The following is a 19329-nucleotide window of genomic DNA, read 5'->3' on the forward strand; positions in this document are numbered from 1 at the left end:
TCACTTGAAGCTAGAATCTGGGTGTGTGTTGGGGCAGTTTGCATGCCTGTGCTGTAGCCACTAGATTCATTGTCACCTAAAGAGTCCATTCTTTTGTGATGGCAAAGAATGCCTAGTGGCTAATGGTAGATTTGCTTTCACACAAGCCTTGCTGTCACAACCCGTAGATCCTCTGAGTAGCCCTGAGTGGACTGGGGAGATATGGAGGGGGTGGGGAGTGGTCCCAGCTATTCCTGATGGTGGCATCTCCTGCAGCAGAAACAAGTCCAGGCAGTCCATGGGTCCCAGAGGAGTCCTAGCTGGCTCCAGCTTGCTTGAAGCAGAGTGTTAGGTGTATGTCTCTTCATAGGCAGCCTGGAAGGACCTACTCCTAGCCCATTTTGCTCAGGGCCAGTGGCTGTTTTGGGGCAGTAGAGCAGAGGTGGGCCTCATGGACCGATGGTGACCTCCAGTTAGGAGATACCCCACAGGGAATTAAATCAGCATTTTTTCCACAACCAATCCAAATACTTTGAACATTTCACTAATTTGTATAGTATACATTTTAAACTAAAACATATAAACCCGGGCAGCCCGGGTGGCTCAGCAGTTTAGTGCTGTCCTTTGGCCCAGGGTGTGGTCCTGGGGTCCCAGGATCGAGTCCCACGTTGGGCTCCTTGCATGGAGCCTGCTTCTCCCTCTGCCTGTGTCTCTGCCTCTCTCTCTGTGTCTCTCATGAATAAATAAATGAAAAATCTTTAAAAAAATAATAAACGTGTAAACCCAATGTCAGTGGTTGTCACATTGCAAATCATTTTTATAACCAATAAGATTTTACATTTTTTATATTTTCATATTCAGACAACTCCTGTCCAGTATATACTGGAAATCCCTATATTCAAACACTAGTGTACTGGTCTTCAAAGGGATTTTCCCACTGTGTTTTTGAAGAACATTCCATTATTGAGAAAGATCTTTCCCTGGAAACCTTCAGGAGAATCACTGAGAAAATTCCTTAATCAATGCCCATGGATGGTGTGGGGGGCTTGTACAGAGTATTTTGTGTGAGCTGCTCTGTGCCGTAATCTACTGTAGACATTTGATTATCTGTAGTGTAGGCATTAGGCGGTCTGGTAAAGTTGTTAGCACCTGATGACAACAGTTTCTTTTGACTGCCTGATAAAGATTCTCCTGTGGGTAGATTACTCGTGTTAACACCTCTGAATGCTGCTGTTCAGCTGGGAACCTGGTCTACACCCATGGTCTACACTACGGCATATTGTGAAAGTGTGCACATGATCAGTAAGAAGAGATGTTCATTTAAAAAGAGAGAGAGAGAGCGATGCCCTTTTGATGTTGAAATTTCAAGTTGACAGAGCATTCAGTATTGCTCTTCTAGATTTGTAATAATCGAGGCCCAGATTGAGAGTCCAGGGATGCACGTGTAGGTGCTCTTGAACCATCTTATCTGAGAAAGCCTAAGGGTAAAACACAGCTCTGTAACATACTTAGCTGGGTGCTCACCAGCTGCTCTTATTTGGGACATTTCATAGATTTAATCAACAAATTATCGAATACCTACTACCTGCCAGGAAGGGGGGATACAATAATGGACAATTATTTAAATTGATCTTCTCAGATACTTTGTTTTAAATGTTTATCAAAGGGTAGGGATGCCTTGGTGGCTTAGTTAGGGGTCTGCCTTTTGCTGGGGTCATGATACCAGCGTCCTGGGGTGGAGACCCACATAGGGCTCCCTGTTCAGCAAGGAGTCTGCTGCTCCCTCTTCCTCAGCCCCTCTCCCCCACCACTCCCCACTTGTGCTCTCTGCTGTCTCAAATAAATAAATAAAATCCTTGAAAAATTAATGTTTATCAAAGTAATAAATAGTAAAGAGCTTAGTGATGGCAAGAAGCAGTCTTTTGCTGGTCATTGCCTCTCCCCAACACCTGCTTTGATCTATTTATGATTTACTTCTTCTGATGATTATCTCCTTATTAATATTCTATACCTCTATTTCTTGATTTATGAGTGTTGGATAATACTTTTAAATTTCTACTATGAAAAATGAGGAATTGGCTCATTTATACATGGTCACCTATTCTTATCTCTCTTCTTCCTACTTCCCCTAGAGATTTGATAATAATTCTTACTAAATTATTATTATTATTATTCCTTTTCACCTCAAACCAAGGGAAAAAGGTCTTTATGATAAGCACTCAGAAAAAGCAGGGATCTCTGCCAGAAAGAGAGGCCAGGAAATTTTTTGTCCTTTAGGTACCAAATTTCTCTGAGTATCCTTCTTGTGAATGTTGCTTGTAGTTACTCTCTGAGCCCTGGATCCCAGATCGGTGGCTCCCATTTCACTTTTCTTGTGGAAGTTGATGACTGATTTAAACTCCTTACCTGAAAGTGTACATTGGCCTAAATTCTTGCCCATAGTATTGGAGCACAGCTTCCCCTGACATGGATCATTTACTGAAAACCTTTTCTTCCTCATTTTAGATAAGTTATTATAGGTCTTTGGGGATTGGGTGTGGGGCATGGATTTCTCCTCAACTTCAAAAACATGAACTCTTGAACTCTTTCTTAAACAAAATAGCTTTCCCTCTGTCTCTTTACTCCCTCACCCTAACTAAGTCATGCTCTCTAGTTCCCAATGGTTGACTCTTCTCTCAGTCCAAGATGGGCAAGAGATTTATCTCTGATGCCAATTTATTGTTGTTGTTGTTTTTAAAGATTTTATTTATTCACAAGAGACATACAGAGAGAAGGCAGAGACATAGGCAGAAGGAGATGCAGGCTCCCTGTGGGGAGACTGATGCGGGACTTGATCCCAGGACCCCAGGATCATGCCCTGAGCTGAAGGCAGACACTCAACCACCCAGCCACCCAAGCACCCCTTTGGTGCCAATTTGAACCGTAGTTAGTAGTGGGCACCATGATGCTGTGAAGAATGAGAACTTCTTAGGGAACCATTGTGTAATGGTTAATTGCCTAACATCCATTCTGGTTAAAATGGATGAGTTTAAAGCAGCCAGGATCATCTCCTTCCCTAAATAATTTAGGAAAAGGCAAGCAGTCTACCTTTGAGCACTGTGACGTGAGAAGAAGCCTGCTGAGGGTTTCTGGGAAAGGTAACTTTTCTCCTACAAGTGGTCTTGTATCCTCTGTATCTTGTCATCCTGGATACGATTTTTGCCACAGCCACCTTGGAACCAGAATGAATCCTAAGCCAACTTTAAACATGGCAAAAGAGACAGATGGAGAGAAACAGGCTCCTTGACAACTTCATTGACCACTGACTCAACCAACCCTCAATCTACCCCCAGTCTGGCCCTCTAGGCTTTCTGTTATGTGAGAAATATATTTCCATATTGTTTAAGCCAGTTTGAGTCAAGGTTTCTGAAATTAAACCAACTGATACGATTTCTGAAGTCATTTTTGGAATCGGTGCCAAAGGGAGCTGTGATTGACTACTATGTCAAGGATGGAGGTGTAGGTATTTGTGAACCTTTGCTCTTTAGCTCCTCCTGTTTTGCTTTCCTTAGTATGCAGAGTTGTATTTTTTAAGTTGAAGTATAATCGATGTATGACATCCTATTAGTTTCAGGTGTATGATATGATGATTTGCTATTTGTATATATTAAGAAGTAACACCATCATAAGTATAGTTAACATACATTCCCACACAGTTAAAATTTCTTTTCTTGTAAACTTCTAAGATTTATTCTCTTAGCGACTTTCAAATATGCAGTATAATATTGACTGCAGTTGCCTTGCTCTACATTATATGCCCAGGATTTAGTTATTTTATGACTGGAAATTTATGCCTTTTGTGCATCTTCACCTATTTTGCTCACCTCTAACCCCTGCCTTCACCTATTTTGCTCACCTCTAACCCCTGCAATCACCAGTGTATTCTCTACTCTGTGCCTTTGAGTTCACTTTTTACTTTAGATTCCACATATAAGTAGGATCATACGGAATTTGTCTTTCTCTGTCTAGCTTATTTCGCTTAGCGTAACACCCTTGAAGTCCATCCATGTTGTTGCAAATGACAAGGTTTCCTTCTTTCTAATGACTGAATAATATTCCATTCATCTTTATCCATTCATCACTAGTGGGCACTTAGATTGCTTCCATGTCTTGGCTATTGTAACAATGCACCCGGGAGGGGCAAGTGCATATATCTATTTGAGTTAGTGTTTTTGTTTCCTTCAGATAAACACCCAGAAGTGGAATTGTTGGATAATATAGTAGTTCTGTTTTCAATTTTTTGAGAACACTCCAAACTGTTTTCCATAGTGGTTGTACCAAATTATACTCCTACCAACAGTGCACGAGGATTCCCTTTCCTTCACATCCTCACCAACTCTTGTTCTTTCTTTTTGATAACTGCCATTCTAACAAGTGTGAGATGATATCTCATTGTAGATTTGATGTGTTTCCCTGATAATTAGTGATATTGAGCATCTTTTCATGCACCTTTTGGCCATCTATATGTGTTTTCTTGAAAAATGTCTGTTCAAATCTCTTACCCATTTTTTTTAAACAGACATTTTTTGGGGGTATTGCGTTGTATAAGTTCTTTATGTATTTTGGGTATTAATCCTTTATCAGATATATGATTTGCAAATATTTTCTACCATTCAGTAGGTTGCCTTTTCATTTTGTTGATCATTTCCTCTGTGCAGAAGCTTTTTAGCATAATGTAGTCCTACTTATTTATTTTTGCTTTTGTCGCTTTTGTTTTTGGTGTCAAATCTAAAAAATCATCACCAAGACTAATGTCAGGGAGCTTACTGCCTATGTTTTTTTTTCTAAGGAGTTTTATGGTTTCAGATCCTATGTTTAAGTCTTTAATCCATTTTGAGTTGATTTTTGTCCGTGGTGTACAGTAGTGGTCTAGTTTCATTCTATTGCACGGGACTGCCTAGTTTTCCCAACTCCATTGAAGAGACTATCCTTTTCCAAGTTGTATATTCTTAGCTTTTTGGGGGTCATAAGTTAGTTGACCATATAGGTGGGGGTTTATTTCTGGGCTCTCTATTCTATTCTGTTGATTTATGTATCTGTTTTTATGCTAATACCATACTGTTTGATTACTACGATTTTGTAGTGTAGATTGAAATCTAGGGGCATGATACCTCTGGCTTTGTTCTTCTTTCTCAAGATTGCTTTGTCTCTGCAGGCTTTTTGTAATTTCAATACAAATTTTAGAATTATTTATTTTAATTCTGTAAAAAAATTGCCATTGAGATTTTCATGGAGTTTGCATTGAATCTGTAGATCCCTTTGGGTATTATAGACATTTAAACAATATTAATACTTCCACTCCATGAACATAGAATATCTTTCCATTTATTTTTGTTGTCTTCGATTTATTTCATCAACATCTTCTAGTTTTCAGTGTATAGGTCTTTCCCCTCCATGGTTAAGTTTATTCCTAGATATATTATTATTTTCGCTGTAATCACAAATGGGATTACTTTCTTAATTTTTCTTTCTGATAGTTCATTATTAATGTATAGAAATACAACATATTTTTGTATGTTGATTTTTATATTCTGCAATTTTACTCAATTCATTGATTAGCTCCAACAGTTTTTAGTGGAGTCTTCATAGCTTTCTAAATTTAATATGTCATCGGCAAATTGTGGCAATTTTACTTCTTCCTTTCTGATTTGGATGACCTCTATTCCTTTTTTTTTCTCCTAATTGTTCTGGCTAGGACTTCCAATACTATGTTGAATAAAAGTGGTAAGAGTGGGCATCCTTGTCTTGTTCTTGACCTTAGAGGAAAAGCTTTCAGATTTTTGTTGTTGAGTGTGGTGTTAGCTGTGGCCTTGTCATATAAGACCTTTATTATGTTGAAAGTTTTATCATAGTTGGATGTTGAATTTTGTCAAATTCTTTTTCTGTACCTATTGAGAGGACTGCATGATTTTTACCCTTCTTTTTGTTAATGTGGTAGATGACATTGATTTGTGGTTGTAAAGCCATCCCTCTATCCCTGAAATAAATCCCGCTCAATCCTGGTATATGATCCTTTTAATGTACTGTTGAAGTCTGTTTGCTAATTTTGTGTTGCAGATTTTTGCATCTGTGTTCATCAGGGATATTGACCTGTAATTTTATTTTCCTGTGGCGTCCTTGTCTGGTTTTGATATCAGGCTAATGCTGGCCTTGTAAAATGAGTTTGGAAGGGTTCCTATGCAGTAATTATTGCATAAAATGAGTTTCCTGCCTTTATATCTCATTCTATGCTTTAGCTTCCTGAACTCCCCAACCCATTCTACACCTTATTTTTTCTATACCTTTTGACTCCCATGGGTACTGACCTTTTGCTTATTCCATTCTTATGACCTTCCTCTTCCTCAGTATAGGCATTTAAAAATCCACCTGGGGGATTAAACAGGAAGACAACACATTGCAGCCTATTGGAAGCACCAGATGTGTGGTGTGAGAAGATCACATGTGAAACAAATCTGATTGCCTAAGTGTGGCTCCGTCGATTGCTAGGGCTGAGCTGGCTGACCTGAGGGTCTGAATGTCCCCCCAGCCGCCGTCTGGACTTCCTTGATCTATGGGTTGCCCTCCAGAAACCATATGAATGCATCAAAGAGGATGCTCTTTCTGGAGAGGAGGAGCTTTCCTTTGGTCAAGGATACACAGTATACTGATGACCTGAAAAAACACAGCTTTTGAGCTTATCTGCTGACATTGTACTATGAGCCTTTCTTAATTTCTGGAGTCCTCAATACATTTCCTAGGTCTATAAACAAAGAGGGTAAGGGGTTGTATGGAAACAATGGGACTTCCATTTCTCAGCTTTCATTTTTCATCGAACTTGGAAACAAGCTGTAGAGATTCAACCTGTGTTGCTTGTAAATTCAACCAAGAATAAAGTGGATAATACACATGGTGTAGCCTATGAAGGAATTCATGGTGCCCTCAGCAACAGACTTATACTGTTTTTTCCTGCTTGCTAATTGATTAAAAATATGTATGTATTGCAAAGTTCATTTATTGATTGAGAGGAGAGTGAAAAGGATAGCTTCTCTAATTAAAACCGATTGGAGCTGTGAAAGTTTAATTAATTGGATGCATGTCACTTCATTTCCATGTTATGTTGTGCACAGCTCTCTGTTTTCATAATTAACGTGTTGTGTCAGGGTGGTGGGTGTCTCTCTAATTAACAGTCTGAGGGAAAAGTGATGTATGGGCCTGCTGAATAGGCAGAGTGGGTGGAAAGGGAAGTCCCGGCCAGAGTCCACAGTTTCTGTTCCCTGCGGTCGGTTTCTTGCCATTTTATCACCCTTTGTTCAATAAATGAGGTTTTGGTGGATCTTCCCAGAGACTGTTCTTTGTTTGTTTCCTAGATGTTTCTCCATCAGAGGGCAGGGAGGCTGGATGACACTTCCAGAGACTGTAGGGTGAAGACTGTCACCAGGTGGGCAAGAGTCACTCTGACCATTCTCTCCTTTGAAATTCCTCACTGTTCACTGCATTTGCTCCTTGCTGGGCAACCCCCTTAGCCAGGACAGATGTTTACTGAGTGTGCACTCTGGGCAAGGTATGGTAATGGGTGAGTGGCTTTGAGTCCAGACTCCAGCTTCTTACTAGACATGTGGCCTGGGGAAATTACCTAAATTGTCTGTGCCTCAGTTTCCTCATTTATAAAATGGGAGCACTAACACCTTCTTAGTAATGGTGTTGTGGGGCTAACATGAAATAATGTTGATGGGATCTATAGCACACAGTATTGTCAGCCTACAGTTATTGGACAGTTTTGTCTCTTTCTTATATAGTTTTTTCCCCCTCTTTTTAATCTTTATTTGAACTGTCCTTTTGCAGATTGTAACTCCTAACTGACCTCACCCCTGTGTCTTACTCCTCAAACCATACCCTATTTTGGACACAGAATTCTTTTTTCCAAAGTGAAAAGTTGATTATAGGGATGCTTTACTGAGACCCTAAAGGCACCCTCTCACCCAGAGGATGTTTTGACTCTGCAGTGTAGGAATTCTCAGCCCTGCATAAGCCAGCCCCACCGTCTACTTTACCAGCCTCACCTACAGCTCCTCCTTAACCCTCCAGCCACTGCCCACCCACCCCAATGCCTCGTCTCCTTCACAGCTGAGCACAGCATGCTCTTTTCCTCTTCTGCCTACAAGTCTCCATTTCTCAGGAAAGCAAATATCCTATTAGTTTTTTTTAGCTCAAATGTCTCCTTTTTGGTGAAGTCTCCTCTCCTTCTTCAGCATTACTTTTGTTTGGAGTCTCTCTTCCTGCCTAGACAGAAGTTCCTCCAGGCTGGGGGTGTGTCTTGGTCATCTTTTGTGTCCTAGTGCCTAGCAAGAGTGTATGTAGCATGAAGCAGGATTTTAATGATTGTTGAATGACGGATACAAAGAGCAGAAATTTTCTTCGTGCAGAATTACTGTTTAATATCTGCCTCCCCACAAGACTGTTCACTCCCTTCAGGCAGGGGACATTTCTGTTTTGCTCAACATTGTTTCCTGTTGCCTGGCACATGATAGGTGCTCAATAAATAAAATTGGCACATCATCTGGTCTATATACATCATAGATATACTTCTATGAGAAGAAATTGATGAAAATAAAGTTCTTAGCTTAAAAATTATTTAAAATACAGCAAGATTATTTGTAATAGAATAACAGTTGCTACTGATGTTATTACTATGATACACGTCATTGCTGGAAGGTGTGCCCTTCCCTTTATGGAGTAGATTTCTTGAGTTCCACAGCCTCTGGATCCTTCTATATGTCATCATCACAGCTTGGGGTGCTCTCTTAATTGTCAGAGAGGGATCCTGAAGCCTCTGCTCAGCCAATACTACAACTGAGCTGCTTGTGAGTCTCACCCTGTCCTTTTAAAAAAATTCTATAATCCTCACTTTTTCCTATAATATGCTATTATCCTACCTCAGTGACATATATAATAAATAATGCATTCTGATAATTTTAGAAAATCATTTTATTTCCAGGCACTTGTATAGAGTCTAATCAATATTTATGCTTATTCAAGGAATTTTTTCATTTCTATTTTTCATGAAGATTTTTAAAATCTTTTTATAAATGTTTGACTTTGTATCAATTAACATGTCTTTCCTCTAGTGTAAAACCAGAAAACAAAACCCAGCTGTGAAGTTCATCTTTAATGCCCCTTTTCACTAATCCAGGAGTGTTTATAGGAAATGAGGCCCAACCCCATGTTTCAGTTTTGCTAGCTCTTCACATATGAATGTAGCTCAGGAAATTGGATTACACTCTAGGCCTGCCCCCTCCAGCCCAATATCAGTGCTGTTCTATCAGCAATATTTACAGCCCTGGGAGCTGGAGATTATAAAGACCCAAGGTGATCAAAAATAGCTTCACATTGAAATGATTTTTTTCAGAGACCCTCTTCCTCCACATCAAAATTTAATATTAATTAAAACAAATTCAAGCCCTGAACTATTTCCCCAAGTATATCTTAAATCTCATAGAAAAGCAAGGAGTGGGGCCATAAGGAGTTTAGCTGGAGTAAAAGCCCTGGGAGTCTGAAGGTCTGGGTTCTAGGTGGGCTCCCATTTGTTGGCCGTGTGTTAAGGGAAGTCACTTAACTTTTCTGGGCTTCAGTTTCTGGGTCAGTTGAATGAAGAGGCTGATTTCAGTGATTCCAGTGAGTTTGCAGCTTGCAGGCAGCCGGTACACAAGGATACTTACTGCATTCTACCTTGCCCCAGTGCTGTGCTAGGTGCTGCAGACACAGCCATGAAGAAGACTCACCAGGCTAGATGCTGATGCAAGGCTCCATGTGCTCAGTCCCAAAGCACAGCCTGTGGGCCTGTGTGACTGGCTTGGGCCAAAGTCATCTTTTCCTGCCGACTTTTAGGCCTGTGAGTGAGTTGATCCCTGATCACCAGTTCAACCTCCTGCTCTGCATGGCATTGGTTTCCCTTTGCCTGGTTCCCTTTCTTGCTGACTGACTTCATCCCAACAAAGAATAAGGGGAAAGTTATAAAAACATTGACTCTGAAGAAGAGGAAGTGGGCATAGTCTCCTCCCTGAGGCTCCTTGACTCTGCTCTTCTGCCAGAGATAGTTTTGGGTTCCCAGGGTCTACATGGGGAGGAGGTTGAAGCCGGTTCCACAGAAGGCCCTTTCAGGGCAATGGATGCCTCCTTCTTTAAGTTATAGATGAAGAGGAGCCTTTAGCCTTCAAGGGAGAGCCAAAGAAAATACACTTAAATGATTAGATGCTGTGCACACTCAGAATTTGGAAGCAGCTTTTCTTTTTTTTTTTTTAAGATTTTATTTATTCATGAGAGACAGAGAGACAGAGAGAGAGAGAGAGAGAGAGGCAGAGACACAGGCAGAGGGAGAAGCAGTCCCCATGCAGGAGGCCCGATGTGGGAATCGATCCTGGGGATCCAGGATCACACCCTGAGCTGAAGGCAGACGGTCGACTGCTGAGCCACCCACGTGTCCCAAGGAAGCAGCTTTTCTTATTAAAAAAAGTTCTGCTTTGTCTTACCAGGCAAAAAGAATAGCAGCTAAGAAGGTCTCAAGACATACTAGAGGAGCAGAAAGAAAGCCTGGGGTGGGGTGGGGTAGGGCTAGATGGTGCAGACCTGGGGGGTCATGCGGTCCACTGTTGTTACCAGGATGGAGGGTCTCAAACTCTAGCAATGCCAGAATCACCTATAAGGCTTGTTCAAACTCAAATTCATTGTTCCTGATTCAGTAGGTCCGGGTGGAGCCTGAGAATTCACTTTTCTAATTCTAACAAGTTTCCAAGTGATGTTGATTCTGCTTTTCACACCACTGCACTAAGGGGAACGCTTCAGGGGAGTACAATCTTAATCAGTGCAATATTGGCTCGACCAGCCTCTTCCCTAGAATATTAATAAGCTGAGACAAAAGCCCTGGATGTATTGCATGCAGCAAGCTCTATAGCAGTGAGACTTCCGAGGGATGTTTCTCAGGTGTGGTTCCCTAACCATTTCCATCAGAACCATGTAGGACCCTGATACTCAAAATGGTTTACAGACCAGCGACGTGGACATCACTTGCATATTGGTTAGAAATGCAGAATCTCAGGCCTCACCCCGACTGAGTCTACTTTTTTTTTTAATTTTTTAAAAATTTATTTATGATAGTCACACAGAGAGAGAGAGAGGCAGAGACATAGGCAGAGGGAGAAGCAGGCTCCATGCACCGGGAGCCCGACGTGGGATTCGATCCCGGGTCTCCAGGATCACGCCCTGGGCCAAAGGCAGGCGCCAAACCGCTGCGCCACCCAGGAATCCCCTGAGTCTACTTTTAAGTAAGGTCCCCAGTGATTTGTAGGCACGTTATAGGTTGAGCAATAGGGGTTTTTCAGATGTGCCTCTAGAGTGAGTGGTATTGGGGGTGGGGCAGGGAAGGTTGGAAATGACATTATTATAATCCAGAATTCTTGCACACTAGCTTAGCCTGAGTAGTGAGGGGGGTGTGGCCATGGGTGAGGACTTCCAGGGACAGTGGCTTCAGCCTTCACAGAGCATATATTCTGAAAACCAAGCCTACAGAGAGGTAGGGTACCTTCAGTGTGTAGGCAGTCAATAGTGACAGTGTATTTTTGAAGATTGATATGCAGTGTATCGTAGTTTCCCTTTATCCATCGGAAATATGTTCCAGGACCCCAGGTGGATTCCTGAAACTGTGGATAGTACCAAACCCTATATATTTTCCCACACATATATACCTATGACAAAGTTTAATCTATGAACTAGGCACAGACAGAGATTCACAACAATAACTAATAATAAAATGGAATAATTACAGCAATATGCTGTGGCAAAATTTATGTGAATCTGGTCTCTGTCTCAGAGTATCTTATTGTGCCATACGTACCCTTCTTGTGATGACTTGAGATGATATAATGGCTACGTGATGAGATGAAGTAGGTGAATGATGCAGGCAGCATCAGGCTACTGCTGACCTTATGACAACATGTCAGGAGGAGGATCATCTGTTCCTGGACCACAGTTGACTGTGGGTAACTGAAATCACAAAAAACAAAGCCATGGTTGGAGGGGAGCGACTGTTGTATTTCATGGTAGCGAATGTATGGAAGGTTTTGGAATAGGTCATGGCTAAAGGGGAGGAGCAAGGACGGGAAGCATCAGTCTCAGATCAGGCTCCGGGAATGTATAGATAACTCCAGCAGAATCATCCACTTTCATATTTCTTAGGCTTCGGGGGTGGGTGAAATGAGGGAATGTGTTCAGATATTATTTCTTGCCAGGCATCACAAGAGCATCTCTTCAACAAGGCTTAGAAAAGGTGTTTTTTTTTTTTTAATGGCCTTATTGAGATAAAATTGACGTACCATTTACCCATTAAGTATACAATTCATTTGTATTCAGTATATTCACAGAGTTGTGCAGTGCTTACCGTGATCTAAGTTTAGAACATTATCATCACCCCCACAAGAAACCCCACGCCCGCTAGCACTCATTCACTCTCCTGCTCCTTTCTCCCGTTGCCCAAGGCAGCCACTAATCTGTCTCTGTAGATGTACCTATTCTAGACATTTTATGTGAATGAAATCAAACCCAACAAGGCTCTGTCTAACTCAAGGTCACAGAGATTTACTCCTGTCTTTTCTTCTAAGGGTTTCTATAGTGTAGCTCTTACACTTAGGTCTGTGATCCATTTTGAGTTTGTGTGTGTGTGTGTGTGTGTGTGTGTGTGTGTGTGTGTGAGAAAGGGGTTCAACTTAATTCTTTTGCATGTGGCTATCCAGCTGTGTCAGCACCATATTTTGAAAAGACTATCTCTTCTTAATGAATTGGTTTGGCACCTAGGATGGTAGATTTTTTTGTAAGCCTAGCTTTATATTAGACTTGCTTACAGAATGTTAGAAAATATACCCACACCTCGTTGGTCCCTCCTCGGTCCAATTGGATCAGAGTCTCTGAGTGTTAGGATCCCCAGGCGATTCTAATGCACAGAGCTGAGAGCCATGGGCTTAGGGTGTGGTTCTCAAAATGTGGTCTCCATAATAGCAACATTGGCAAAACTTGTTAGAAATGTACGTTCTCAGGCCTCTGTTCAGACTTGCCGGAATCAGACACATCAAGAGTGAGGCCCAGCAATCTGTGTTTCAACAAATCCTGCAGGTGGTTCTGGTGTACACTGACATTTGAGAACCCTTGGCTTTGACCAGAGGTTTTCCCCTACTTTAAGTGATAGCAAGCTGCCTTCTGGCAGCAAACTTACCTGCTCCTTACCCACTGAGGGCCCAGAATGGGGCAGAGCTGATAGTCTCTCCCTTAGGGTCCAGTTGGCTGATGAGAGGACTCAAAACAGGGGTTCCTAGATAGCTTCAGGATGGCGCTGGTTACTAGAGAGACCAAGCCTTGGTTATAGGGTTGGAAATTTCAGCCCCACTTCTAAACTCTAGAAAGAGGAAGAGGGCTGGAGATTGAGTCTAGTCATCAACCATATGTATAATGAAATTTCTATTAAAACCCCCTAAATGATGGGGTTCAAAGAGCTTCCAGGTTCGTGAACACATCCAGGTGCTAGAAGGGTGGCATCCCCAGAGAGGACATGGAAACTCTATGCAGGCCCCCTATACCTGCCCGACACATCCCTTCCATTTGACTGTTTCTGAATTGAATCCCTTATAATAAACCAGTAATAGTAAGTACAGTGATTTCCTGAATTCTGTGAATTTTTCTAGCAAATTACTGACCCTGAGGCAGAGATTGTGGGAACCCCTGGATGTATATAGCCAGTCAGCCAGAAGTAAGGGTGGCAGCCTGGGACTTGTGCTTGGTGTATGAAGGGGGAGCAATCTCATGGAACTCATTCCTTAGCCGGTGGGGTCTGCACTAATTCTGAGTGGTTAATGTCAGAATTGAATTGAATTGTTGAATACCCACTTGATATTGGGAAATCAGAGAATTGGTGTTGGAAAAGGCACCACATATTTAGTGTCAAGTGAAAAAACCCTCAGGTGGATCAGTGGAGGCTGGTGTTCAGAAAGCACATGCCCACTGTTTTCCTCCTCCCACACTGGATTCCAGATCTGCTAAGGATTCAATCTCCTAAGGGATTGATGAATCCCGTGGGCATTACAGTCTGATAGAATACCACCTTCCTTCCAGTCCCGGATATTGCAGCTCAGCAGGGAAGTGGTTCATAGTTTGACAGAGAGAGTAAAAGTTAAAATCTGCAGTGGACTGGAGGAGTATAAATGGATATAATTTTCTTTGCAGCTAGTTTGGTGCTATGTATTGACTTAAACATTTTCATTCACTTTGGCCTAGTAATCTTAAGTTTTGGGAGTTTTTCCTGTGGAATGACATATGTGTTAAGCCTTAGGTGAAACATTATCTCTCAAGCACTATTTATATTAGGGAAAAAAAGCCATGAAAAAATGTCCAACATTATGGAATTGATTAAATAAATTTCAACATATCAGAAGTCCCTTGGATAGAATATTATATTACCACTAAAAATTATAAAGAGTTTAAATCCATGAGCAAGTGATATATGTCAAGTAAATAGCATATTCACTTAATATAGAATATTTCTGAATTATACTAGCCAGGCTTTAAAATTTTTTTTTTTTAATTTTTATTTATTTATGATAGTCACAGAGAGAGAGAGAGAGAGGCAGAGACACAGGCAGAGGGAGAAGCAGGCTCCATGCACCGGGAGCCTGATGTGGGATTCGATCCTGGGTCTCCAGGATCGCGCCCTGGGCCAAAGGCAGGCGCCAAACCGCTGCGCCACCCAGGGATCCCCTAGCCAGGCTTTAATAAAATGATTGGAAACATACCAATACAGTAACGATAACCTGATTAGTAGGATAATTGGTCTTTAAATTCTTTTCCTTCTATTTTTCTTTGGTATTTTTGATTTGTCTAGAAGGATGCTGTCACTGTGTCTAATGTCAGGGTAAGACCCAGAAGGGCAAGAAATATAGTTCTCCTTTTATAATAAGGAAAAAAGTTAAGGCAGTTCCTCAGCAGTACCTTCTACATATGTTGAATTTTAGACTCTGCTCCGTGGAGCTGTCGGGGAGGTGAGGGAATGAGAGTTTATGAGCTGCATTGATTTTGTACTCCTTTCTTGCTTGTAATGTAGCCACATGAGATGAGTCCTTTTAGGAAGTGCCAGTAGGATTTACAAATCAAAGGCTGGGACAAGAGGGACAAGGCCTGTCTGCTCTGTGAAGGAGGGCAGGGGAACTGGCAATTCCCCTGGGTAGGCTCAGCGGGGTTGAAGGACCTCATGTGTCTTTGAAGTCTGGGGGGTGTAAACTTTCACCATTTGAGCAATTGAATTTAAATCACTGCCGAGGACAATGGAGCCTGAGAGGTTTTTGTGCAGTGGTTCTGTGCAGCCTCCAGCTTCTTCGGAAGGCCAGTCTCTTGAAGACCAAGGCTAGCAGAGGGTGAGCTTGGGGTTGGGGGAATGCATCCCTGTGTTTCCTCCTTTCCTGCCCTCTCTCAGTGAATGCTCGGGACTCCTTGTCTTTGGGATCCCACTGTGTTCCCTCTGCCCTGTTACTCTTCTGGCTTCCTTTGGGTCCTACAGCTTCAGCAGTATCCCTAGTCCCTGTGTCCTGGCAGACTTACACGTCCACCTTTAGTAGCTCTGATCTCTGCCAGTCTGGCACACACAATGGTGGTTCTGGGAATACTGGCTCATACACTGTACTCCCTTCCTGGACAGTGCTTGAATTTGCATTGAAGTCATGGCCCAATGTCCAGTGGCAGGCAGGGACAGCAAGTGGGACCTCCGAGTCCCCTACAGCCCTTTCCTCCATTCCACACTCCAGCCTTGACTGTTCCTGTGTTATCTGACCTATTGTGAGGGAGGAGGACTACTTCCCAGAGAATCCAATCCTATCCCTGGGCTTCTAGGCTCTTCTAGATATCCATCTTTCACTGCTTCTGGAGAACTATAGATTTGTCTTTTTCTTTCTTCCTTTAACTCTTTAAAGTATATAATGGTTTTGAGTAGGTTCAACTTCAAAAATTACAAAAGCATGGAGAGAAAAGTCTTTGGCCCACCTCTGTTCCTTGTCTGGGCACTTCTTCACTCCTTCCTCATCAGAGAGGATGGAGGTGTAGAGCCGGCTTTTCCAGATATCTGCTGAGTGATCTCAACTCCCATTTTCTCCACTTGATATGAGAGGATATTATAATGTCCTGTATGTTTGGATCTGTTTCTGGACTTTGTCTTCTGCTTCACTATCTATTTCTATGCCAATATCACTGAGAATGGAGAAGAGGCAGCAGCTCCTCAAGCCCAGGGGAAGGTGGGCTTCTCTTCCATGTTCTTTAGTTCTCCTTTCAGACTTGATGCTGGTATTACTACTAATATTCATAGTGAAGCCTGTAGTACATACATTTCTCCCCATTTGATGGATAAAGACAATGAGGAACAGAGAGGTTGAAGTTACTTGCTCAAGGTCACATAGCTAGCACGTAGAAGAGCACCAGGAGTCCTGAAACAGACAACTATCTATCATAATATCTGTCCTCTTTTTCAGGATATTATTATTTTAATAAATACTAATAACTACTGTTTATCGAGAGCTATCTCTAGGCCTTGTGCTGAGTACTTTGAATTCTGTGCATGTATGTAGTGTCTCATTTAGTTGGCTCTCCATAATAACTCCACAAGGTAGGTATGACCACCAGATTTACACAAATGGGAAATTGAGGCCCTGAAGGGTCATCTAAACTGCTAAAGGCCACCTGGCTAGTATGTGTTGCTCTGAAGACCTCCTGTCTTTATAATTACACTTTACTGAGTGTGGATCTTCACATTCATACTCAAGAATTTTTTCATATTCCTTCAATATTGCTTCCTTTGTCAGTCACCAGACCTCAGACAGTTTCTAAAGGCATAGAGGCAGGGATGTACAGGCGTGTAGGGCTCCTTACGGCTCTCTTCTCTGAATTCCTGAGGTGAGTCCACTCAACATATTTTTGTACACACTTTGCTTTCTTAGGCTATGAAACTCTCTCAACACACAAACTCTTAGAGCAGGGTCTTCGTGTTCCAAGGCAATCAGTCAATGTGTTGATGTTGAGAAGAGGGATATAGAAGTCTACATTAGATTTAAAAAAAAAAAGAAAAAGGGAAGTCAGCTAATGGAGGATCTTAAAACCCCAACAGTGAAATTCAAACTTGTTGGCACAGGTAATGGGGAGCCTTGGAAGGTTCTTGAGTGAAGAAATAAAACATAAAAAAATGGTCTTTAAGGAAAGTAGTGAGGGCTCATAAGCACCCAGTATAATCCCTGCACAGAAAGGAAAGAACCAGGAAAACTAAAGCCAGTTAGCCTTCTCCGTAAAGGCCTCGATCTTCAGGACACTTTGCTTTGTCCATCTGATCTAAACACTATCATCTGAATATCCCGACACCCCCCTTATTTTCCTCCGTGGATCTTTGGGTCCTTATGTCCTGAGTCTAGAAGGACAGGGCAAGGCTTTTTATTTTAGACTAGTCTCTTTATCACAAAGACTTGGAAGAACCTGGAGCGGACTACAGAACCCTTAACTCAGATGACTGTGTCCTTCATGGTCTCACTCTTGCCTTATCTCTCTGGCCATCATCTTCCATCTTTTTTTGCTATGCTTGCGTTCAAACTGAGCACTTTCAGTCTCCAGATGTGCCATGCCCCATTTGCTCCTGGAATGGTTTTTGCCCCTTCTTGTTTAACTTCTCCTCTTCCTGAAGGTTTGGCTGAGATGTCACCTCCTTATGAAAGCCTCTTTGGGGCCTCTAGGGTGGGTTGGGTGCTCCTTCTGTGTTTTCTGACTGCATCCTGGTGTTTCCCAGTCCTTTTTGCTGCCTCTGTGATGGTTGAATAGCTTACTTGTTCCCCTGGCTTCAGAGCTCCTAACAGGAGAGGGTCGCTTCTCAGTTTTCCCTAGCCTGGCACACAGCAGCTGTCCAGAAGATCTTGGCACATGAATAATAAAGGAACATTGCCATGGGCCAGCTGTCCCCATCTGTTGCACCAACTGACTACTTGGGGCTCTCAGCTCTATTAATCTCCTCCTTGTCATCCCAACAGAAAAACCTTTGCTCCCAACTAAGAAGCAAAGGAACTCTTTCTTTCCTAGGAAGAACTTTCCTTCTGGATTTCTGATCTCATGACCTCCTAAGTCCTGGCTTTCCCAAGAGATCCCATCTCCCCAGCACCACCAGCAGTACCCCTCACTGCCTCTTTTCTGTGGGCCAGAAAATCAAAATGCAATACTTCCATTGGCCATGTGACTTCCTAAAGATACCCGGCTACTCTGAAAAGACTCTCTCTTTGACCAAAGCTGAGTGAGGCTCCTCTGAGGCTTCCTCTTGACTAAGCCTTGAACTTGGACTATGTCCTTGGCTTGCTTAGTCCACTTTTAGCAAGAATCCCCCCATGCTTGGTGTCTGATCATCCTCAATATCTGATCAAATTCTTTATCCCCCACCTTTGATACCTAATCATCCCGGCCTGCCCTCAGCGAGAATCCCCCTCACCCTTGATGTTTTCCCTTAGTGCTCTTCCATCTACTGACCCCTATCCTGTCACTTTGCTACTAATCTTCACTTGACCTTGTATTTGGTGTTGAGCCCCATCTCTCTCCTACTCCAAAACCCCTTGCATTGGTCCCTCTTGAAAAAGTTGTCCTTACTGCCTTTAACAAGCATCATGAATCGTTTTCCTGAATAGCATCCTCACTCCCCATCCTGACCTTGTAAACCTCTGCTCTTGTGACTCTGTCTTCTCAGGCACTGAAAGTCACTTCTCCCTAGTGATCCCTGCCCTCATATCTCCTCCTCCTCCTCCTCCTAACAGCACCTCGGACTTTATTTACCTTCTATGTTAATTACTCCCTTCTTTAATCTCTGTGATTTTTTAAAAAAAGATTTATTCATGATAGACACAGAGAGAGCAGAGACACAGGCAGAGAGAGAAGCAGGCTCCATGCAAGGAGCCCAATGTGGGACTCGATCCCGGGTCTCCAGGATCACGCCCTGGGCTGAAGGGGTGCTAAACCATTGAGTCACCGGGACTGCCCAATCTCTGTGATTTCTCAGCATTTGTCTTTCCTTCTCTTCTATTTTCTCTCCAAGCTGGTACCTGTCCACCCATTTCTTAAATAGATTTTTTTTTTCAAATTTGTGTTTTTAACCCTTTGCTCCCCTTGTTCTTCACACAATGCCTTTCCAGTGAGTGACCCCCATGACCTCAAAATGGATAGTCTCAGGGTGGTTGGAGCCTCTTAGAAAATGCTCATGGGTTGTCTAGTAGTCCAAGCACAAGAGTATCAGCA

Source organism: Canis lupus, chromosome 19 (genome assembly GCF_003254725.2).
Source record: "Canis lupus dingo isolate Sandy chromosome 19, ASM325472v2, whole genome shotgun sequence".
Classification (NCBI taxonomy): domain Eukaryota; kingdom Metazoa; phylum Chordata; class Mammalia; order Carnivora; family Canidae; genus Canis; species Canis lupus.